Source organism: Gracilinanus agilis, chromosome 5 (assembly GCF_016433145.1).
Source record: "Gracilinanus agilis isolate LMUSP501 chromosome 5, AgileGrace, whole genome shotgun sequence".
Taxonomy (NCBI): Eukaryota; Metazoa; Chordata; class Mammalia; order Didelphimorphia; family Didelphidae; genus Gracilinanus; species Gracilinanus agilis.
In genome coordinates this window covers 127,062,805-127,086,778 of record NC_058134.1, presented here as the reverse complement: position 1 = coordinate 127,086,778, position 23,974 = coordinate 127,062,805, and positions in this window count along the sequence as shown.

Here is a 23,974-nt window from a genome sequence, read left to right as displayed (position 1 = left end):
ATAAATCCTGCTTCAGCAACATTCCTCCCCTTTTCCTAGCTTCTCTCTTCCCACTAGGATGCTCTCTAGTCCTTGGAGGCTATCCTGGCCCAGACTAGACTTCAAATGACCAACTACCACCACCTGTCTGGTGTCATGCCATGTCATGCCTTCATTTACTCCTGCCTTTTGTGAAGTTGTTGTCCTCAGACTCACAGGACAAAAAAACTATCATCTGTCAAAAGGTTGGACACTATGGAAGAGTCTTGAACAATCTAATTATTTGCCTCCCCCAAATGATTTTCTGTTGTTGAAAATTTGCCTAGACTCATTCCTCATTGTTTATCATTCTCCCACCATCCCATATTCTCCCCATCAATGATACTGAAAACTTTCTTTAGTCCATAATCTGGTTCCCTTATTTCTTATCTCATCTCATCCCTTTCTCCTAGTGTCCCTTTCTAGGTCTTCCTTACCCTAACCTCATGTTTTCTATAATATATGCTGCATAATTAGCAAACTTACTTTCATTTTAAGCTATTTTTTCTTCATTCCCTCCATTTTCCTATTTTTACTGAGTCCTGTCTTTTTCTTGTTGATTTTGAACTCCTGGCCACCCTGTCTTGCATTTTCATTCTTATGGGTCATGGTGGGTGAATCAGAATACTCCTTCCTGCTCATTTGTACTTCCAGATTCTCAGTCCTTTTTCCTTGCCAAGGTAAATCCTTCTATATACCCCTTTGATCTGATCACTTCCTATTATATCCAGCAGATTGTTTCATTCTTACTATCCCTTTTTTGCTAATCCTTTCTCTTCCTATCTACTGACTGCTTCTGTGCTACATATAAAAATGCCCTCTCTCACCATGAAAAGCTTCACTTGATCTGGCCAATTTTACTGGCTATCATTTTATATCTTATATCTCTCTTATTCTTTGTGGCTAAATGTTTTGAGAAAGTTATCTGCTCTTGATGGCTCTACTTCCCTTCCTCTGAACATAAGCTTATTAGTTACTTACTCTCTGCTAATAAACATTATTCAATAATAATAGTGATTGTTTTCTGACCCTGTAAGGGGAAAATAACACCTGACCTACTTTCTTGTCAAGGTTTTTTATAGCCATTCAGTAGGATGACGTTTGTAAGATTCATTGTAATCGTATCTTATTCTGTTTATGCCAAGTGATATGGCATACTTTAATATTTCAAAAGATCTGTGATTTTATTAATGAAACTATTCCTTCCACCACTACAGCTCATGCTCTTTCCACTCCTTAATAATTCAATTCAACAAGCATTTATTACACTTAAGTGCATTGATGTGCACTTAAAGTGCACACAACACTGTTCAAGGTGCTGAGGATACAAAGACAAAATTAAAATATAAAAAAAAATTGACTTTGGGGAACAACATTCTACTTGAGTGACATTTATATCAATAAACAAGTGCAAGCTGGTTTGAGGAGGGAGCGTCCTAACAACTAGAAAGATCAGATAAGTTTCCTCAAAAAGAGAAGCATTTTAATCAAATTTAGAGGAAAGTGAGTTTAGGGATTCTAAGATGCAGAGTTGAAAGAGAGTGATTCCCAATGTGAACAGGTCAGCCTGTAGAAAAGCAGAGAGACAGCAATGTGATGCCTAGTGGTTTGGCAGAAACTTGAGAAATTAAAGAGAGTAATATGAAATGATTCTGGAAATGATAACAAGAACAAGATTGTGAGGTATGTATGATGATCTGTGACCAAAAATATTTCATTACCCAATGCCCAACTTTCTATTGACAAGCTATCTTAGTTTGGCTAGTCTTTAGATTGCTTCTTTGACTGTTGTTCACTGTTCCATGGTGGTAATCTCTTATTTTCAAAAGCTATGCCTATATAGTCAGCTCTAGGATATTTAGAAAAATTTCATGTAATGGCCTGATCAAGAATTGGATTCTGTTGTCTGAGCAACAATCAAGTCTTGCTTGGATAGGCTCACCAACCAAATGCAGGCCATCAAGTAGTGCATATTTTTGGACATAGCAATTTATGACAGTGTATCACATAGATCTTTTTTTTTTATTATGAGTGGTGAAGTTTGAGAATAGATTAAATAACACATATTTTAGGGTTTGGAAGTAACAATAACAACAATCTATGCTGCCCACTTTTTCCTAGGCATCTAGGAGACCACAGACCTATGTGGTATTTATGACAGGGTAACTTGTGGATAAATTCACTAAGTGGAAAGATTATAATCTGTACTTCTTCAAATATCAAATAGCTTAGAGAGCAATTTAATTTTATTCCATTCAATATTCATTTGTTAAATAAATATCTATTATGTACAAGCTTCTATATGAGGCAGTGGGTATATAAAACAATAATGAACATTTTCTGCCTTCAAGAAGATTATTAGGGGTCACATATGGATACAAGTAAATAAAATTCAAAGGAAGATTCTCAATATTCTATATAATCCTCAAGGAAGACCCAAAGGGAGGTATTCATAATTACCTCAGGTTTCAATTATATTGCTCTACTGGAACCCAAATGTAAGTACTTAGCCAAGTTTTTACAAAGAACATCATCTCTATTTTCCCAGCTCCCTCCTCACCTCACAAAAGAAATCACCATCACAAACAATTACTTCTCTCTGCAGAGGGTACAATCTACCTTAAACACATTGTTAACTAATAATAACTAGAATAATAGTAATACATATTACATATACAATATAATAATAACTAATAATAATGCTCACTAACATTCATATATATTACACAAGGTTGATAAAGTCATTTACAAATGTTTTCTCATTTCATCCTCACAGAACTTCAGGAGTAGTTGCTATTTCCTTTTAAACAGATGAGGAAATTGAACTATTGGAAAGATATGATCATTTAATGAACTATGCCTATTTGGACCATTCATCAGGGGTTCGCCTTTAAAAGTGCACATTTGGGATCTTTCACTCAATTTTAGAATGATTTATTATTTTTAAAAGAATGAAGTCTGGGTGTATTTAATTTTTAAAAAATAAATAATTATATAAAAAGACCACAGGAAAATTATCTTAAAAATCAAAGTTCAGTACTCTATGTATGACTTGATTGTTTAAAGAGAGAGGACTTTAAACATAAGGAATGATTACTGGCATAAGATTAGACAATTAAGAAACCATCATGGATCAATTACACATAATTTGCTTTTAATTAGTATATTTTCTTTCTAAATGTAAAAAATTCCATTTCTGTCATCATAATCCACATTGAATATAATAGGTTTGGGTTTGAAGTCACAACATGTGCCACCATCCTGCAGTTTTTCTAATAATTTTCAGAGGAACAGAGACCTTAGATTTAACTATTAATTTTCTTAAACAAAATTTATGAAATTGAATGATTTTTTAAACTGACATTCATTTCAGCAAGTGTGACTAGCCACCAATCCATCAAATCAAGATATGATCAGATTTAGCAAATTTCTAAAATCCATTCTAGTAAACCAGGAGTCCAGGTTCTATACACTGGAATCAGTGTATAATAAACAATGGCACCTTCTAAGGCTCAGTCGATTGTCCAAGATACACCCCTTCTCCCCCCTCCCCCAACTCCCTATCTGTCTGCCTCCCTCTCAGGATAAATAGTCTGATATAAGTTATACCAGTGCTTTTGTGCAATACATATTTCCATACTCTTTTTGCCATGACAGAAGACACATATAAAGCCTAAAATTAAAAAAAAAAATCAAGGAAATATAGTGAAAGACGGAGTGCTTTGATCTATAATAAGACTGTAACAATCCATTCTTTTACTGGGGATAGCATTTTTTTATCTTGAGTCTTTTAATGTTATATTGGAAACTTCTTTTGCTGATAATAGTTTAGTACTTTATAATTAATAATGATACAATATTTCTGTTACTAAATACTTTATTTTCATTATTCTGCTTACTTTACTTTTGATTAGTTCATATAAGTCTTTCCAGGTTTTATGAACTCATCCTGTTTGTTGTTTCTTATGGCACAATAGTATTCCATTCTAAATAGACAACCCCCTGGTTTCTAATTATTTCCCACTCAAAATGAGCTGCTACAAATATTTTGGTGCAAATAGATCCTTTTCCCTTATCTGTAATCTCTTTGGGAGACAGTCCCAGTAATGGTATCATTGGGCCAAGTGGTATGAATAGTTCTATAGCCCTTTGATGTGGTTCCATCTTCAGATTGATCATATCCATTCATAATGGACTCTTTTCTATCCTTAGGGGCTAGTATAGTACCCAGCATACAGCAAGAAATTAAGAAATATTTGCTCTTTTGAATTAAATATATAGGGGAAATCTTATCCATTTTTCAAGTGAAAGTTCTGGTAAAATCAGACTAGAAATCAGAACATCTAGGTTCTTTAATTTTTTTTTCAAATTACATATAAAAACACTTTTTTTTAACATTCATTTTTTAAAATTGTGCATTCTAAATTTTCTTCCTCCCTCCTGCATCCATTCAAAAGGCAAAAAATCTGATACAGAGTATACATATGCAGACATATTTTTGTATAAATCAGTTTTAAAATGAAGTACAGTCCAAACAAAGGTTTAAGAAAGTATGCTTCAATCTGCATCTACTTCTTTCTTTGGATTTTAGATAGCAAGTTTCATGTGTCTTTCAGAATCGTCTTGGATCTTTGTATCTCTGAGAATAGCTTAGCCATCCACAGTTGCTCATCCTACAATATTACTGCTATTGTGTACAGTGTTCTTCTGGTTATGCTCCCTTCACTTTGCATCAATTCATGTAAATCTTTCTAGGATTTACTGAAACCATATTGACAATAATTTCTCATAGAAAAATAGTATCCTATCACAATTATATACCAGGACTTGTTCAACTAATCTCTAATTTATGGACATTCCTCCAATTTCCAACTCTTTGCCACCACAAAAAAAAAAAAGCTATTATAAACATTTTTTTTTTGTACATGTGAGTACTTTTCCTTTTGTGAAAATCTTTTCAGGGTACACATGTAGTAATGTTATCACTGAGTCAAAGGATACACATCATTTCATGGGCCTTTGGGCATATTTCCAAATTGATCTCCAGGATGGTAGAACCAGTTCACATGCTACCAACAGTGCATTAGAGGACCCCTAGGTTATAATCTTGTCTCTGACACTAATTCACTACTAGTAAATCCTTCTGCAAAAACTTAACCATTTGGGTCCTCTCTTTCCTCATGGTAAAAACAAAACAGAAACAGTAATGGTTGTGCATAAGATGATCTCTGAAGGACTTCTTCAAAAGTGAAAACAGGAGAAGACATGATATGATGTGGTATGGCATAAATGGTCTCATATAGGATATATATGTTATGGTGCCATTTTGGAGAATTATCAACAAATAAGAGTCAAAGAGATTGCTTCAAGTTCTCCTTTTGCCACCTATTGTCAAATATGGCACTGCATTTCATATCTCTCTGACTCTTCCCAGGTTTTCTTGTATATTTGAAATGCATTCCATCCTGAACTCTGCATTTTAGAATTGCTACTATGCTAAATATTTAACTTCTCAAATGAGATAGGCCAAAAATATCTAACATACAATCCAGGACCACAAGCAGCCTGCAGGTTTAAATGTAATTGGCAAATATTTAACAAAATAAATAAAAACATAACACAAAATAGATAACATTAAATTTTAAAATCAAGTTAATTTGATACCAACAGAAATCATTCTGGGAGGATTAGTGGTCCCTGGTTTTAGTTTTAGTTGAGTTTGACACCACTGCCATATGTAACTCCCTCTAAGGTTTATAAGTTACAGAGAAATGGGCCATCTATATTAGGAAAGGAAGCTCTGCCTTGGAGCTCCCTATATAGATGAATTGTGTCACATCAAAATAATAAAAATTGTAATTTTTATTATTATTATTGGAATTAAGATTGGAAATATAATTTAATTGGTATAGGGAACTCTCAGAGGAGAAAATGTAAGCTAAAAGTTCAGGTTGGCACCCTTGTTGAAACCTAATATCTAGAAAGGAGCTTAAATCAGAGGTGTCATTCACAGGTTGTAAGCTGCCTACTGAACTACCTTTTGCCTCAGGAACCAGATTAAAACTTAATTGTTAAAAAAAAAAGTAGGCAGAAATAAAATGATTTATATAATATTCATTTATAATAAGCATTAACATTATAAAGAAAATTAGTCTTAAAATCAACGAATTGACTTATTGGGTCTACAAAGAGATGATGAAGCATGGCTGACATGATGAAGCATGACATGAGATGATGGGCCAAAGATATAGATTGAGGTAGACATCTTCATGTGTAGATTATATGTGTACTTATATGTAACAATGCCTCTCTCCCCCAACACCATTTTATTTTGGTTGTATGGAAGCGATTGAAGAGAGGGGGAGTTAGGGATAATTTTGCTAAAAGAAAGAAGAGTGTCATTGAAATATTAAAAATGTACCACAGGGAACAAAACAAGTTCAAAAAGAAAAGCACATAACTAAAATAGCTTTGAAAGTTACATGTTGAATAGATTATATATTTTAAAAGAAGTTAATTGCCCAGAATAGAGTTATAAATTCTTGTATAAATTTACTTTGTATATGGAAATGTTTATTTGTTTATTAAATTTAAAATTTCAAGTAAAATCACAGAAATAAAGGGGAAAATTAAAACATAATTGATAAATGTTTAACAAAAATAGATAAAAATACAATAGATAATAGATGTTCACTTTTAATTTTCTAAATCAATATACAGATTTGTTTCTATTTGAATTGGACACTCCTGACCTATACCACTTAGAGGCTGTGATTTGTCCAGAGTCACATTTTAGAATATCACAGAGGTGGGACTTAAGCCCAGGTTTTCTTGACACAGAGGCCAGCATTCTATCTACTACAGCAGGAAGTCTCTTTATCTATAGTCATAATAATTTACTTAAAGAGTTAAAAAGAAAAAAATCTTCTGAAAACAACCTGAAGTATTTAGTTAATTTGTTTTTCATTAATAATAAATCAAATACAACATGTAGAAATTCATGAAATAATATGCTATGGGTCAGAAGAAAAAATAGTGGGACAATAGTAGTAAATGAGCAAGAGAAAGAAAGGTAGGGAAAGATATAGGAAATAAAGGAAGTTAAAATTTGACATAATCTGAATGAAAATGAAGCATACCATTCTTTATTTTCTCTTTGAATATTTCACTAGTGGAAATGAATGTCTTCTTTCACAATATAATTAATGTGGAAATATATATTGTATGATAACACATGTACAACTTATCTCAATTACTTCAATTACCTGGGAAGGGGGGAGGATGAGAGGGAGAGTGAGAAAATAGATCACAAAATGTCAGAAAGGATTATAAATATCAAATCAACATGTAATCTGAATTTTTTAAATTACATTTTAAGAAATGGAAGAAAAAGGCCAAAAATAAAAGAGGGCCGATATACACCAATTCATATCCAAAGAGATAAAGGCAAAGAAGGTGAATTTCATAAGATTACATGGAGACTTAAGTTAAATAACTCTTTTCATATGCTACTTTCTCCTTGGACCCCAGTCTTCAGAATGAATTATCATTGCCTTTTAAAGGACTAATTGAGTAGTATAGTCTAGAGCAGAGATGGGCAAACTTTTTAAAGAGAGGGCCAAAGGAAAGGAAATGCTCATCGTATCCTATTCATTGTATTTGTCAGATTAGGAATAATGTCATGAGGCTGGATAGAACATTTCGGGGGGCCGCATCTGGACCATGGGCAGTAGTTTGTCCATCACTGGTCTAGAGGAAAGGATGATGAAGTCGGAATAAGAGGATTTGGGTCGAAATGCTTGGTATTGTCTAGGAATTTACCTATGGGACCTTAGACATAGAAAAATGTGGCTTCAGTTTCCTAATTCTGAAATTAGGGAATTGGAATAGCTTATAAGATCCCTTTCACCTATGATCATATTATGATGAACGATTGTAATTCTGGACCTGACTTCAGGCCTGATCATGAGAATCCAAATTAATAAGTCTATTAAAGTGAGAATTGAAGATGTGTGTTTGTGAATAGTATGAGCGATGACTAAGAAGTGTCACCAGCCTTGTTCTCAGCGTCATTGCCCCAGAATGAATGGGAGAGTCAAAGAGGGAGGAATGAGCAGATCTTAAGGAAAGGTGCCTGCAATGGCTAAGAGATAAGCTGTCTTCTTTTCCACATGATTATATCTCTATCACATGGCACATGATAACTGAGAACTGATGATTAGGAACAGTTGTATGTCCCTGAGGATGAAGTGAGACGGGTTTCAGATTCAGAAAAAACTGATTTCAAATCCTGCTTCTAACCTGAGTCGTATGACTCCAGGTAGTCATTGAATCTCTCAGTTCCTCAATCAGCTTAATGAGGCTTCTCTACTGTAAGATAAAAAATTAATAACAAAATACTCCAAGTACTATATTTAATAATATTTACTAATAATAACTTGAAGTAAAAGAAAATAAAAAGCTAGAAGAAAAAGGGATTAAGCCCAGCCATGGTTACAAGAGAAGAGAGAACGAGGGAGGTGTTACACACAACTATATACAAACTATGTTAGCACACAACTTGGGGATGAAAGAGGAAAGGGGTGCTGGGAGATGTAGTTCAAAGGTACGGAATTTCTATTTATACACGACTAATTCAATGTCTGTGAGTTTCATTGGTGGAGGAAGTTTCTACACCTGGAATTCTCCATGTGAACACAACAAGAGATTGGACCATGCATTTGTATATAAATACACACATGCTGCATAATATGCATGCACAAATTATATACACAGCAAAATATGTGTCATATGCAAATATATATAAGCATAAACACATTTATGAAAGTAGAGGATACTCCTTTCTAAATAGCATTCACTACATTTGAAAATGTAATTGCAGCACACCATTGAGTTCCTAGTCCAATCTGAATCTCCTGTGACCTAAGACACTTGAATGACTGCAGAAAATCTGATTTTATCTACTGAAGCTCTCTCCCCATAGGGAAAAAAAAATTGATCAATCTTTCCAAGCCATTTATCTGTCACTGTTCCAAATCAATACTTGTAGAACTACTAATGGACAAGTGGCATATAGAACGAGAGGATTTCCAGTGATGTCCCAATGCTTCCAGAAATGTCAACTCAGCACGAAGACCAGAAAGCATATTAAGAGACTGAGTAACTTTTCTGGCAAAGAAAAGGAATTAGCAGTCTGGTAACATTTTCTTTCGAAGGACTCTAAGATGAGAAGGTTTGGGATATCTGCTAGATGAGACTCGGAAGAGATTTCCATTTCAGTCAGTACAAGTGGACTCAATAGAGAGGTTATATCCTCTGACTGTGACATTATCATTTTTAATCAGAATTCTGAATCTGTATTTACCAGCAGTTTTGAACTGAGTGTAGATGAGTTTGGAACTAAACATTCTTTGAGGAATGGGGTCCAGAGAATTTTCAGAGAAAAACATCACTTAGCTTTGCTTTGGGGGGAATTCCTTTTGAGGATCTATTTTCTAGGCTTAACTAACTTTTTCAGAATAACCAAAAGCTTTTCTTATGACTGAATGCTGTTTCCCTATAACCATCTAGCATAGAAAGAGTCATCCTTATATCTTATAATTTGACTGTCTCTGGAATTCCAACTTAATATTCATCCCAAAAAATGGTTTTGGGAGACAACACCTTTCAGGGAATGAGGATGAAGTTTTTTGTTTGTATTTTAAAGCTTGCCCCAAGTCCTAAGCTGAACTCCAGCTGGAAGAAGGCCATACAGTATGTTTTTCAATAGAGTTTTGAGAGTTTGAGCACAAATATAATTTGACAATGGTAAAATTCTCCAAGTTCAGCTCAGAGGAAATTGATGCCTTGGGTTCAGCTATCTCCCTAAGAGGCATTAAATTTGTCTAGACTGAACCATGGCTATTTTTATTTGCTTTAAAGTGAAATGTGGTGAGTACCCTGTATGCCTCCCAGATGATGGAGTTTGGGCAGTGTCCTGTCAAACTGGTCTCAGTGGGTATGTAGGTATAGACAAAATTGTAGTGATAGGGTATTTGCCCAAATGTAGTATTTGTTCTACGTGGTGGAGCCTGAACCAATGAAATTGTCTTTTAAAGCTTGAAGGGACAACAGAAAGTATTCATTTCAGCCCTCTCATCCAAATGGGGAAACTGAGTCAAATTTTGCATAGTTTTTTTAAATTATCTTTCTAGTAGGATTGGAGGAAGAAGGAATTTAATCAAATGAATACTTTGTGAGCATTGACAACCAGGTTGGCATCTCCACCAAGGTGATTATTGTGTCCATCTCAGGATGAGCTATCAGATACAAGCTGTTTGGCCGTAATTGTTGGTTGTTAGCTATCCAGGAGCTGTAAGAAGAGAGAAAATTACAGCTCCAAAACTATAGCCTCAAAACTGTTAACACAAAGAAGTGATGAAAAGAAACCCTTAGAAGCCTTTGGCTGAAAGTTGATCTGCTTTAAAAAGCAAAATTCACATTATGGGTAGCTATAAACCATGAATTCATCTCAATTATATTTGAGAATGTAGAATGAATACAAGTTGGAAATATCTACCACTTATTTACAAATTGTATTTTACTGCTCTTTGCATAGACCAATGAACTCAATGGACAATGGGGAAATTAGAAGGAAGGAAAGTATTTGGGGAAAGGAAAGTATTGGGGAAAAGAGGTTAAGGAAATAGTAAAACTAGATCCTAAAGGAAAACATGATCAGTATGAATAAATAAAATCCCTTGAAGCTTTTCAGGTTCAATGTCAGGACCCAACAAATTTTTTTTCCTTCTTTCTGAAAATTCCTTCTTTCTATTAACTAGTTCTAAGAATAATCAGAAACCCAGTATTTTATTTTTGCATGACTTTATAGGTATAATTCATATCATATTGCTTCCCTTCTCAATAGATGGGTGAGGGACTGAAAGAAGGGAAATAGTTTGGAACCACGATTTTCTTAAATGGCTACTAAAATCAACTATGTTTAACTTAAAAAAAAGGGAGAAGAAGCCAACTATCACTATTTGAAATGGTCTTCAATCCCTATGTATTCTTTCTTACACATCACCCTCATCCTCATCTTTGCCTTTATCATTTTTTCAGAGACCTTTTCTGATGCTTCCTCTTTTTAGTGACTTATGTTTTCCTAGCATCCATATGACTTTGAACATATTTTGCATATATTTTCCTTATCTAGGTATATTTTGTTTAGTTCTCAGTAGAAAGAAAATTCTTTTGGTGTCAGGAATGGTTTACTTTTTTGCCTCTAAACTTCTCACTGCCTAGCATAATATATGGTTGACAGTAGGCAGTTAGTAACTACTTGTGAAATGAATGAATGATAAATAGTACCTTAAAGCATGCATTATTTACATACAAATGCATTAAATCATAATAGATAGTTCTAGTCATATAGAGCTAAAGAGGAGCATAGGATCATTGGCCTGGATGGAGCCTTGGAGGTAATGGAGTTCAATCTCTTTATAAATGAGGAAACTAATCTCCCTATGGGTTGAATGATTTGTCCAGAGCCACAAAGCTAATCAGTATCTCAGGCATGATTCAAACTCAAGTCTTCATGATGTGGTTGCTAATCAGCAATTTACTCTACAATACTGCCTTTGAATCTTTCTTAATTGGTTTAGCCTTCTTAGATTTCTACTGGAAAAGAAGCCCTATGCTGTGAGGTCCATAATTGATTATGAAAGTTCCCTCTTTGGAGACCATCACAATTATGCTAAAGATTCACCAACTGCCACATTTGGCAATGGAAAGTAAAGGAAACATGAAGAGCGATCTGTTTATTTCTTTTTAGTGACTGCATCTTTTTTGGCAGAGAATGAAGTCCACCTAATGAAAATCTATTCTTTATTTCAAGAGTTTCATGTGGATTTACACAGAAAATTCATTTAGTTATTATCTTCCCCGAACCTTCCACATTCACACACACACACACAGACACATAAATCCATTACAGCTTAAAAGTCCTCATCTTGTGGAAATACTTTATAGCTTATCTGTATTCTAGTATTTCATTTGCTAACACAAAGCAAATAATAAGAAATATGGCTTGTTGAAAACCAGATCCTTTCACATGATATTTGTTGCTCTTTTCATCTTACCATGCAATATCCTTTCAAATGAGATATAAATAAACAAAAAAGAAAAACACAAAACTATTTAGCACGGTGTCTAGCACATAGAAGGCACTTTGTAAATATTTATTCTCTCCTTTCTCTCTTTCAAAGAATGGAGTAGAAAGATAGGTGAACAGGCTCTCAGATATTTATTGGTTAAAAATAATCCTAAAAATACCTTAAGCTCTTTTTGCCTCAGTTTCTTCTCCTTTAAGATGATGATAATAATAATTTATTCACAGGATTATTGTGACTATCCAATGTGTCTGTCATTTTTCACTCTTTTCAGTTGCGTCTGACTCTTCATAACCCCATTTGTTTTTTTGTTTTTGTTTTTGACACAGCTACTGGAGTGGTTTGCCATTTCCAGCGTCAGCTCATTTTACATATAAGGAAATGGAGGCAAAGTTAAGTGACTTGCCCAGGGTCACACAGCGAAACACTTGTCTGAAGCTGAATATAATTTCATGTTTTCCTGACACTGCTCTATCCACTGAACCATAGAGCTGCCCTTCTGAAAGCAATGAGTTAACATGAGAGACTTCAAAAAACTTTAAAGTGCTTTGTAGATGTCAAAAAGTATATTTATTATTATCATTTTAGGACCTTATTTTCTTCCCTTGTAAAATGAAAAGTTTAGGCTAAATTATTTATAATATCCTAAGATTAGAGACAAACCTAATGGTCTTTTTCTGACCATAGCCATTATATGAATCCCTTTGAAAGGACTCTGTAGTAATTTTGTCCTTTACTTGATTATCTTTTTTTTTTCTTTTCTTCAAAAGAACTTCATGAGAAGCAACACACTGAGAACTAGATAGATGAGAGAAGATTTTATAGTCCTGGTTGTTTTCCTCCCACTGGGTGTGACTTGAACAAGACATCAATGTTCTCCAGATCCTTTTTTTAATATGTAAAATTTCAGAATGAGTAGAAACAATTTCTAAAGTTTCATTGCCATTCTCCAAATCTGGTGACCCTGTTTTATTGTTTGTGAGTGTACTTAGCATGGTGTAAGAGGAATTTAAAAAGACTGAGGTTCAAATCCTGCCATAGACACTTAGCTGTGTAAATCACTTAGCCTCTCAGTTCCTCAGCCTCTTCATCAGCAAAATGAAGGAGTGTGACTTGATTGCTTTCTCAGGTCTACATCTGTGATACTATATCCAATAAGTTGTCAACAACCAATGCAATTCCCACTTTCAGGGAAGATATGATGCTGGCTCTAGAATTGTTTCAGAATTATTCTTTTTAAGGATGCTCTCCACATCCTGAGAAAGAACTGTGGAAACAGAAATGCAGCAGAAAAACATATGATCGATCATGTAGTGCGATAGGGATATGATTCCGGTTTTGATGTTAAAAGATCACTCTACTGCAAATATGAATAACATGGAAATAGGGTTTGAACAATAATACATGTATAACCCAGTGGAACTGCTTATCAGCTTTGGGAGAGGGGAGGAAAGAGCCAGGAATGGGGTGGTAATCATAAATCATGTAACCATGGAAAACTATTCTAAATTTTTTAAAAATTAAAAAAAAGAATTATTCTTTTTAGCATCATCCTTTGAAGATGCAAAGATAATGGCATAAAAATCTTTCCAAAGGCAGAACAAAACTGAAATGTGTAACAAACCACCATTGCAAATATTACATGACTAAGCTTGACAAAATGCTTTTAATCTACAGTTTCCACTGTTGTTTTTTTTTTTTCCATTTGTTTGGTTCAATTCTACTAACATATTTGCAATCCTTTAAATTTTTAATTGGCAGAATCAATTCTATTTCTTTTGTCCAGAAACTGAGCAGATCAGCTACTTCTCTCAGGTCAAAAAATATCTCCCTTTCTTCACTCTCCACGCCACTTCAGTTATCCAACCCACAATGACCTTCTCTCCAGGATCTTCTGGCAAGAAATAAACAAGATCTCAATTAAAGAGGATGTTTCTTTAAAAATCAAAATATTAGTGTAATGTTAGTATCTCCATCAATCTGTGAGGTTACTCCTGTAGCAATAGTCACAAAATGACAATGGAACAGATCCAGATTAAATGAAAATATCTAGAGCATAGACCACAACTTCAAGGGAGAAATGACAAAACAAAACAAAAAATAAACTAAAATTCACTAACAAATCTGATGGTAGCTAGTGAAGGTTGAGCAGCCACTAAAATAAATATTACATGTTGCTGTGCACTTTCATTTATTTGCTCCCTTTTCTTTCTTTCTTCCCTCCCACAGAAGCTACTTACAACATTTCCAAATTGATGGGATGTAGTGAAGTGTGACTCTCAGCTATTTCCCATTCAGACAAAGAGGCCCAAGCAGATAAATTGCCATCTGCAGATTCTGGGAGCATCAGTTGCTCACTGTGGGTGTGCACATGTGTCTACAGATTACAGCAGGTAGAAAGCAGGGTGATATATAATCAAAAACATTTCATAAGCCTCATAAAGCTCTTATTGTTGTCGAGCGAAGCTATAGCACATTACCTTCTAAATACTTCACAGTCGTTTTATTTGGTGATTCTTCATGTTTCCCTTGAGGTACCTGATGGGTGATTTTACAAATGAGGAATCTAAGACCCCCCAAGGAGATGAATACCTTTGAAAACATCACTGAGTCAGACAGTGATACAGATGGAGTTAGAACTCCCTGGTTTAAAGGCACTCAGTTTTAGACTCTGTTTTGCAAATGTACCTGCTCAGGTAGGGCTAGAGAGGGATGCTGTCAGATTAACTGTGAGGAATGCACATGCATGCCAGGGTTTTGCTACCTAGGTACCTCCGGAGGGCTTGTTGCTAAAATGTAAGCAAGCAGGGTTTCCAAAAGGTGGCTTCTTTTTAAAGCTATCTTAATCCATTCAACTGAGCTGCCTCTTCAGGGAGGAAATGAATGATCAGCTTTAAGTGCAGTATATATTACTTTAGAACAAGTATCCCTAACTTGGAATCCATGAATTTAAAAAAAAGTTATAATGTAACTTTATTTTAATATAATTGTTTTCCTTTGTAATACTGAATTTTTTCCTTTATTTTATGCTTTTAAAAACATTCTGAGAAGGGGTCCATGGATTTCACTACACTGACTACTAATTTAAGAAATAATTCATAGTTCAAATAAATTTAAGACACAAAATAAATTTAAGAATGAATATTCTAGAATGATAATGGCATATTAAACCGAGTCATTGGAAAACAAAGAAAATTTAAATTTAAAAGTTTACCAATGAAATGATTTCAAAGAAAACCCTCTTAAGTCTACTACCTCTAAAAGCAACTATCCTTAAATGGACTCTCCTATTGTTGGACTTTTGTTCATAATCAGTGCTGTGGATTCATTTTTACACTTGTGTCTGACTCTTATGATTCCTCATGGAGCTTTCTTGGCAAAGACACTGAAGATGAGTCTTTTTGACTTCAGGCCCATCTATCCTCTGCTTCCCTGTATCATACAAAACAAAAGAGTGACTGAGAATCAATATATTTATGATTTGGCAATGTAGAGAAGTGGAAAGAATACTGAACTACTATCCTTTGGATCCGGGTGCATATTTCAATTTTCACAATCATTAGCTGTCATTATAGCTCCAAAATATTAGTTTTTAAGTTTCTTTTGTGTCACAGATCTCTCTGGCATTCAATGAATCCTATAGACTTTGTGATGGCGAAACTTTTAGAGACCAATTGCCCAAATTGCAACCCTCATGCCCCATGTGAGCTGCCCCTTTACCCCAGAGAGGAGAGGAAGGAAGCATTCCCATTGGGCTGCTGGGCAGAGGGGCGGATGATGTGAAAAATGTCCTCAGTCATGGTGGAGACGGGAGGGAAGCAGCCCCCTCTGGCACGCATGCCATAGGTTCACCAACCCAGCTCAAGATCCTTTCTCAGAATGCTTTTTTAAGTTCATAAAATAAAAATATACAGAATTACAAAGGAAAACTTATATTTTGAAATAAAGTTATATTATGAATTAAAAACTCTCACAATTAGGTTAAGAAATTAACCTCTCAAAAGGTTGCCCATCACTGTTCTATATACATGTGAGCTGAGCTTTTAAGAATTAATTATAAATTTATTCCTTTTTAGTACTATCATTTTTTAGGGCACAGACATCTACATAATGACAAACACATATTCTGGTTAGGGAATATATATATAGATCTGGGGAGCAATTTTAACCCTCAAAGTAGTTCTACCTTTTTTCCCCCTGATCCTCCTTTTTCAGAGAATATTTTTTTCCATATTTTTCAGGAATATTTCAGAAAAAACAGAACATGCCAAATTATCATTAATTTATTATGGGTTAGGCCCATAAACCAAAGTTTTATAGGAGGATAGAAGTTCAAGACCCATTGAACATTTTGTATATTTACATAAACATGTATAACTTTATTATGTTTCATATTTGGTATAAATAATATATATATATATTACATATGTGTGTATTTTTATATATTAAATTTCCCAAAATTTGAGGTCATAGATATTGTATCATCTGATGGAAATGTCGAGGTCTTACAGGCTTACTCTGATTTTTCCTGTCAGTAGTTTTGGTTAAGCCTTAAATCAAAAACTCAATTCTGTCTTCAAGTATATGAAAAATTCTCATGTGGAAGACGGATTAGACATTTCCTATTTCTCTGAATGGAAGAAAAGTAGGAGAAATGGGAATTTACAAAGGAGAACATTTAGTCTTTATGTAAGAATATTTTCTTAACAATTAGAACTATTGCAAAGGGGAGGGCACTTCTCTGACACAGAGCAGGTTCCCATTCACTGAACAATTTCAAGTAAAGTCTTTATGAAAACTTGTTAGGGAGGCTGTTGAGAAGTTATTGGTTATGAGATGGATTATATTTGACTCAGAAGTTGCTTTTAACTCACCGAAAACCATTACAAATCATTTCCCCTTAGTTATTATGCCAGCTCACCTTGATTATCATTATAGTCACTTTACCAGTAATAGCTAGCATTTATTATGAGACTTTATATCTTCCAAAGTACTTTACTTATGTTATCTTATTTGATACAATCTTAGCAACTCATCGTATTGACTAAGTGGCAACCTAATAATCATCAGATGGGTGATTGACCTAAGACTACCTAGAAACAGCAAATTCAGCATCCCATGTAAGCCTGGGATATGTCAATCAACTGAGTAAATACATATCCACAAGTCTATTCCTTCTTTCATTGACAGGCTGTGTCTGTCTCATAGGTGACAGCATCAGCAACACATGAACATCTCTTCAAAATGTACTGCCAAAAAACACTAACAGAAAAGACAGTGCCTGTTTTCCTTTGTGACATGATCTAGTTACTATGGAAACTGACAACCTAGGCTGGATCCAATTAATTTTTCAGAAAGTTAATCAGACAATTCATTTGAAGGAAAGGGTCCCTAGTCAGCCAGCAGACTGTTTTCTGCAGTCACAAAACAGTGTATAATAATAATTTAATTAAGTTCCTTTTGTCATGTATTTTTCTGTAAAAATGATATCTGGATAGTGGGTTTTCATTTGCAAAGTATTTTACATACAGCATTTTATTGGATCTTCATGACATTCTTTGATAAAGGATGAGAAAGAATTGTAATACCAATTTTGCATTTGAGGAAACTGAGACTCAGAGACATTATAGATATATCAAAATTTTGGTTTATGCATTTCATGGGAGCAGAATCAAACAGTTTGATAAATAATATTATTTTTATCATTTCCTAATGCAAAGGATACATAAATCTTTTACCAGAGAAGACACCGTATTTCTTCCCTCTAAGACATAATTAACAGAGCTCAAAGGAGAAGACCATCCTGGGAGAATAAATAAGGAAATGCATTAGGTTGTTTTTTGAGAAAAAAGCAGAATTTGGTGGCACATCATGTCAGAATTTATAAAGTAAACAAATATAAGGAGCTTCACAGAGGTTGTGAAAGGTTTTACACATAACAGTGATCCAAAACTAGCAATGCGAGGGAAAAAATATCTTCTTTTTCTGTGATTTTATTGATGTAAGGAAACTCCCTCTCCCAATGCAGATCAGCAACTGTCATGCATGTTATAATCTTAAAAAATAGGCCAGAGTGCTAAGAGCTCAATAATTTGCCCAGAGTCACAAAACCAGTTAAGCATCAAAGACAGAACTTGCTACTTCACATTACATTGCAATCCTGAAATAAATCTGAGAAAATGCAATGTAAATGGAATAATAGACACTGGTGAAAGGACTGCCAGTAGAGATAGTGGCTTCCACCTCAATGGAAGTCTTTTAGGCAAAGACTTGATGTACACTTCCAGGAGATGGGATAGACATAATTTTTATTCAAGTATAAAATCAACAACAATAAATAGCATTTGTAAAGCACCTACTATGTATCAGGCACCAAGACCTTTACAAAAATTTCTTTTATACTCACAACAACCCACGGAGGTAAGTATTATTAACCCCATTTTATAATTGCAGAAACTAAGACAGTTTGTGTCTAAGTGACTTTCCCAAAGTCACAGGGCTAGAAAGTATCTGAGGCCAGATTTGAACCTGAGTCTTTCTGATTCTAAGTCTTGTAGTGTATCCACAGTACCACCCAGCTCCCACCCAGCATTGACTAGATTAGCTCTCAGTTCAACAAAGTTCTTTCCAGATCTGAGAGTCTAGTATTCTAAGGATTGCCTAAGGGCAAATGAGTGGATTAGTAACCCCAGTGGTGGTGGATGGGAGTGGTCCTGAAATCAGATCTTTTGATTCAAATTCCATTTTTCTTTCCACTCCATACTATCTCTCTCAACTAACAGGTGGTTCAAATGAATAGGGGCAATTCAGCTTTATAATTGAAATTACAACCCAAGTGAACTATGCTAGGGAAGCCTATTATGAGACAATCAGTACTGATGAATAGAAAATAATGAAAAACAAAACTACTTGATTGCTAAGTATACATGTATCTTACCCCAGCCTGAGACTTGGCATCTAATCCAAATCAATCCACTAATCCTTTCTGCTGGAATATTAATTGAAACTCTGAAATTTTAGAACTGTAAAGAAAAATAGCTTTTCATGGCCAAAAATTAATGGACAAGTTTTGAATCCTAATAAGCCAATTCTTCCAAAGTAGACAACATGTATCTCCAGAACTGTCCTCAAAGGTTTTTTTAATCTTTCTGGAATCTAATGGAGTTTATAATCTCCTGACTGGGCTTTTAGGAATTCCAAATCACTTCTAAGCCATTACAAAGAATAGGAATTCAACTTCTGTGCAGTAGTAGTGAAATGTACCATCATAGAGAAAACGTATCATGATGAGCTCTTGGACTTTAGGCAGTATTGAAGAAAGAAGGATTGACCTATGTGGTGCTCTAGAATCTGTATCTGCTTTAATATTCTTGCTTTGCTGATTTTTAACTGTGTAGCCTTAGAAAATTCATTCAAGATCTTTGCACTTCTGTTTTCTCTTTTATGTAAAATAAAGATGATGATATATACACTATTAAGCCAATATGGTGATTTGTGATTTTTTGAAAAAAAATGTTTATATCATATTAGAGTTTTGATCTACCATACAACAATGAGGCTTTTATGACAGTGAATGAGGGGAAACATTATGATGTGTTCACAAGGACTAAAGTGAATATACTTTTCCCCTCAGGCACTTAAACTAAAAATGGGGAGCAGAACAAGAGCATTTAAGGGAAACATCACACAATGGGCAGAAAACCATGTCAGATATTTTAATTCTGTCCTGGAAATTTAGGGGAATTAGATGTATCCTACCCAGTGCTCTACCAAGTCCAAAAAGCTGCATGAAATAATTTCCAGAATATAAATAAAAAGTTTCTGATGGGTCCAAACCAGAAAAGAAAAATAAACTGGCTACTTAGCCTTAAAGTGTTATCTTCTGCTAGGGTGATACTGATATATCCTAAGGATGTCCTGGCCCTCAGCCTGGTCTAGCTACTTCAAGAAGAATGTGAGAGGGAAGAATCACTATCTATCCAAAGGAGAAGTCTTAAAATCCTCTGGGCACTCCTCTTTTCTTTTCCTGGTCCCTCAAGCTCCTTAATCCTGTCAAATTTAATCAAGTGTTCTGGCTATCAAGTTTACTTCTTTCTATGCAAGAATCTCACTATTCTTTCTATCTTTTCTTACATGAAAGATAAGGGGACCAAAGACTCCAGAAAATGGAACCAGAATCATTATGAAGGAGCTGATTTTAATATGTGATAATTGATACTTTAAGTAATAAAAGCACATCTCAAGTTTCCAAATTAAATTTCATCTGATATTCCCTTTCCTTTGCTCTATTAAAAATATATATTTTTCCCCCTTTATTCACTACTAATTGTTGGTAGCACTTAAAATACGATTGTTATTTTTCTCCATTTTTATTCTTGTTGATATTCTTGTTTGATTGATTCAATTCAATAAACTTTTATTAACTGCCTATTCTGAGTAGCAGTACTATGTAGAGGGTAGAGAGCTGGCCTCAAATTCGAAAGGATTTGAGGTCAAATTTCATCTTTGAAATGTATTAACTGTGGGATCCTAGACAATTCACTTAACAGCTTAGGGATCCAGAAACTCTTCAGGACTATCAGTTGCAGAGATATTACTCATATACGTTGGTAGAAGAAGTTTCCTTACCAGGAGTTCCCTAAGCCAATCAAAAAACCAAATTCCTACTCTATTCCCATTCAATAAATAAGGCACTTACATCCCATAAATCCCATAGGAACCATGCATGTTAATAGTCATGGGTAGAAAAGAACTAAATGAGGATTGTATATAAATTGGGGATGGATGAACAAGTTGTGGTAATTGACTGTAATGAAATAATATTGTGCCATTAGAAATGAAAAACATGACAATCACAGAAAAAAATGGAAAGATAGGAAATGGTGCAAAGTGAAGTTAGCAGAATCAGGAGAACATTATACATATTAACGGCAATAATGTATAATGATCAACTGTGAATTAATTATCTGCAGTGCAAGGATCCAGGACAACAGCAAAGGACTCATGATGAAGAAGGCTATCCATGGCCATGGGGAGGAACTGACAGATTCTGAATGCAGATTAAGTTAAAGCATACCATTCTTCACTTTATTTTCTTCAGGAATTTTTCTCCAGTGGAAGTGATATGTGTCTTCTTTCACAATCTGATGAACATGGAAATATGTATTGTATGATAACACATGTACAACATATGTTAACTGCCATCTTGGGGAGGAGTGAAAAAACATAAATTTCTAAATGTCAAAAAACAATTATTATATCAACATGTAAAAAATTAAAATTAAAAGGACTGAATGAGTCAGGAGGGAAAACCAAGGGTCCAGGTGATTAACAAGTACTGTAGTCTGAAGGCCTGAGAATTTGACAGAAGGTTCTTACCATATTTTTGTCTAATTGAAATGTTATTTAAAAGAAGGCAGCATATCGAAGGCAAATATTGGAGTAACCAGCAGAACAGGAAAACAGAAATAGTTTAACATGAAAAAACAACTAATATGAAACAGGAAAAATCCTATTGCACAAAAACATGTGGATAGCTACAGTTTTTAATATGTATGATATCCTTGAATGTGTGCCAGAAACTCTGCACAAAAAAAAAAAAAATGGCTTTATTCTGTTACAGTGGGATAAAAATGATGGGACAATTAGAAAATATATAATTCAGGCATATTTTTCATTGTGCTCTATTCACTGCAAAGGCATATGCATTAAGTGAAAATACTATATAATATCTTTTGTCTAGAAATCTCTGCTCCACTGTCAGAAGAACATATTCTTTGAGGAACCTTCCCTCCCTCCGTGCTCTGTGGATAGATTCAGCCTGTTGTATTTACATTCTCTCATCTTGAGATCAACAACATGCACTCACAAAATGGATAGACAAGATTTGCAGGGGAGACTGTAAACAAAGGATAAAATTTATTTTTTTTCTTCTATCTGATTGCTAACTGGCTCATATAGAGATCAAACTTTGACCCAGCCCTTTTGCACTATTATCGACCCAACTAGGCTAGCCAGACCAGAAGAGTATTATTCATGTTAGTGAGATGGAGAAAAAAAAATAAAGTTGTCCAGGGTGTTTCTCGAATGCCACACAAATAGAATTTAAGTATGCTGTAAACATAATCAGTTATATAATTCAAACACAAATATATTCTTTTTTATTCTAGATGTTCATGGATTTAGGATTTCATGAATCCCAGGTAAATTGCTACGTTCTTTATTCTTCATAAAACTGAGTAAAATGCCCTTACTTTAAGCTATAAATATTTCCTTAAATAGAACTCCTATTACAATGATTTTGTTCTTTCAAACTCAGCACCAATTTATATAGATATACACAAAATATGAAATTCCAATACTAAACAGAATTATCAGTGCAGTATTCCAATTGCTTTTTAAGTTGTTCCTGGGATAGATGTAACCAAATAATGTTTTATTTTTAACTTTGATATACTATGTCAAGTCTGATGTAAACCTTTATGAATCCTTAAAATGGTATTCTTAAAGATTTTTTAAAGTGTTCATGACAATCATAATGCATTATATTTAAATCCTAAAACCTACTCTTTAAATTATGAAAATGATGAAAAGGGAGTTCTCGAAAGAATCAAGTTCATCCTTCCAAAAATCAAGTATGGAATAAAATTAATGTAGTTGACATTTCATTATCCAAACATTTCCAAGAAATGCTAGAATTTCTTTTTTTTTTTTTTTTTTTTTTTGTGGAGGAATGTCCATTATCTCTAGATGATGACAAATAAAGGTAAACGAAGTTGCTTCAAAGCTGTGAGTCTTAATCTTCAGAATGCTCTGTCTTATCTGTATGGATAAGAAGTTTTTATTTATTCCTGTATTATTCTCTGAAAGATGGTGAAAATGAAGAGCACATATCCCTTTAACTGGATAGAGCCAAAAGTTGGCTCTGTGCATTTCTCCTTTTTTTAAAAAAATATATTTTTTAATTATCTCTACTTCTTTTTAAAAGAAAACATTCATTTAAAAGATCCTTTCCTTTTCAATTTTTGAGTTTCAAATTCTCTATCTCCATCCTACATCCTTCCTCACTCACTGAGAAGTCATCAATATGAAATCAATTATAAATGTGAAATCATGCAAAACATATCTCCATTTTAGCCATATTTCAAAAAGAAGCAAGAAAAATAGAGGAAGTAAGAAAACAACAATTTGCATTCAGAGTATATCAGTTCCCTCTCTGGAAGTAGATAGCATTTTTTCATCATGAGTATTTTGGAATTGTCTGGGATCATTGTATTGATCAGAGTAGTCAAGTCTTTCACAGGTGATCATCTTCACAACATTGCTGTTATGATGCAAAATGATCTCCTGGTTCTTCTCTCTTTACTTTGCATCAGTTCATATAGGCCCTGCCTTTTTTTTTTCTTTCCTGAAACCACCCCTTCATCATATCCTATCGCACAATAGTACTTCATCAAAATCAAATGCTACAATTTGTTCAGCCATTTATTCCCCAGTTGATGAGCATCCCCTAAATGCCCTACAAAAAGGCTGCTATAAATATTTTTGTACAACTCCATCCTTTTTCCTTTGATCTCTGAAATAAAGGCTTGATAATGGTATTTTTTCAAAGGGTATGCACAATTTTCCAAATTGCTCCCCAGAATGATTGGATGAATTCACTATTCTTCCAGTTCCTTCGTATACTAATTGTCCCCTTAATCTCACCAGCATTTGCCATTTCTTATGGGTATTAGGTGGTATTTCAAGGTGGTGTTCGCATTTTTCCAAACAATTGTGATTTAGAGCATCTTTTTTCATGACTATAG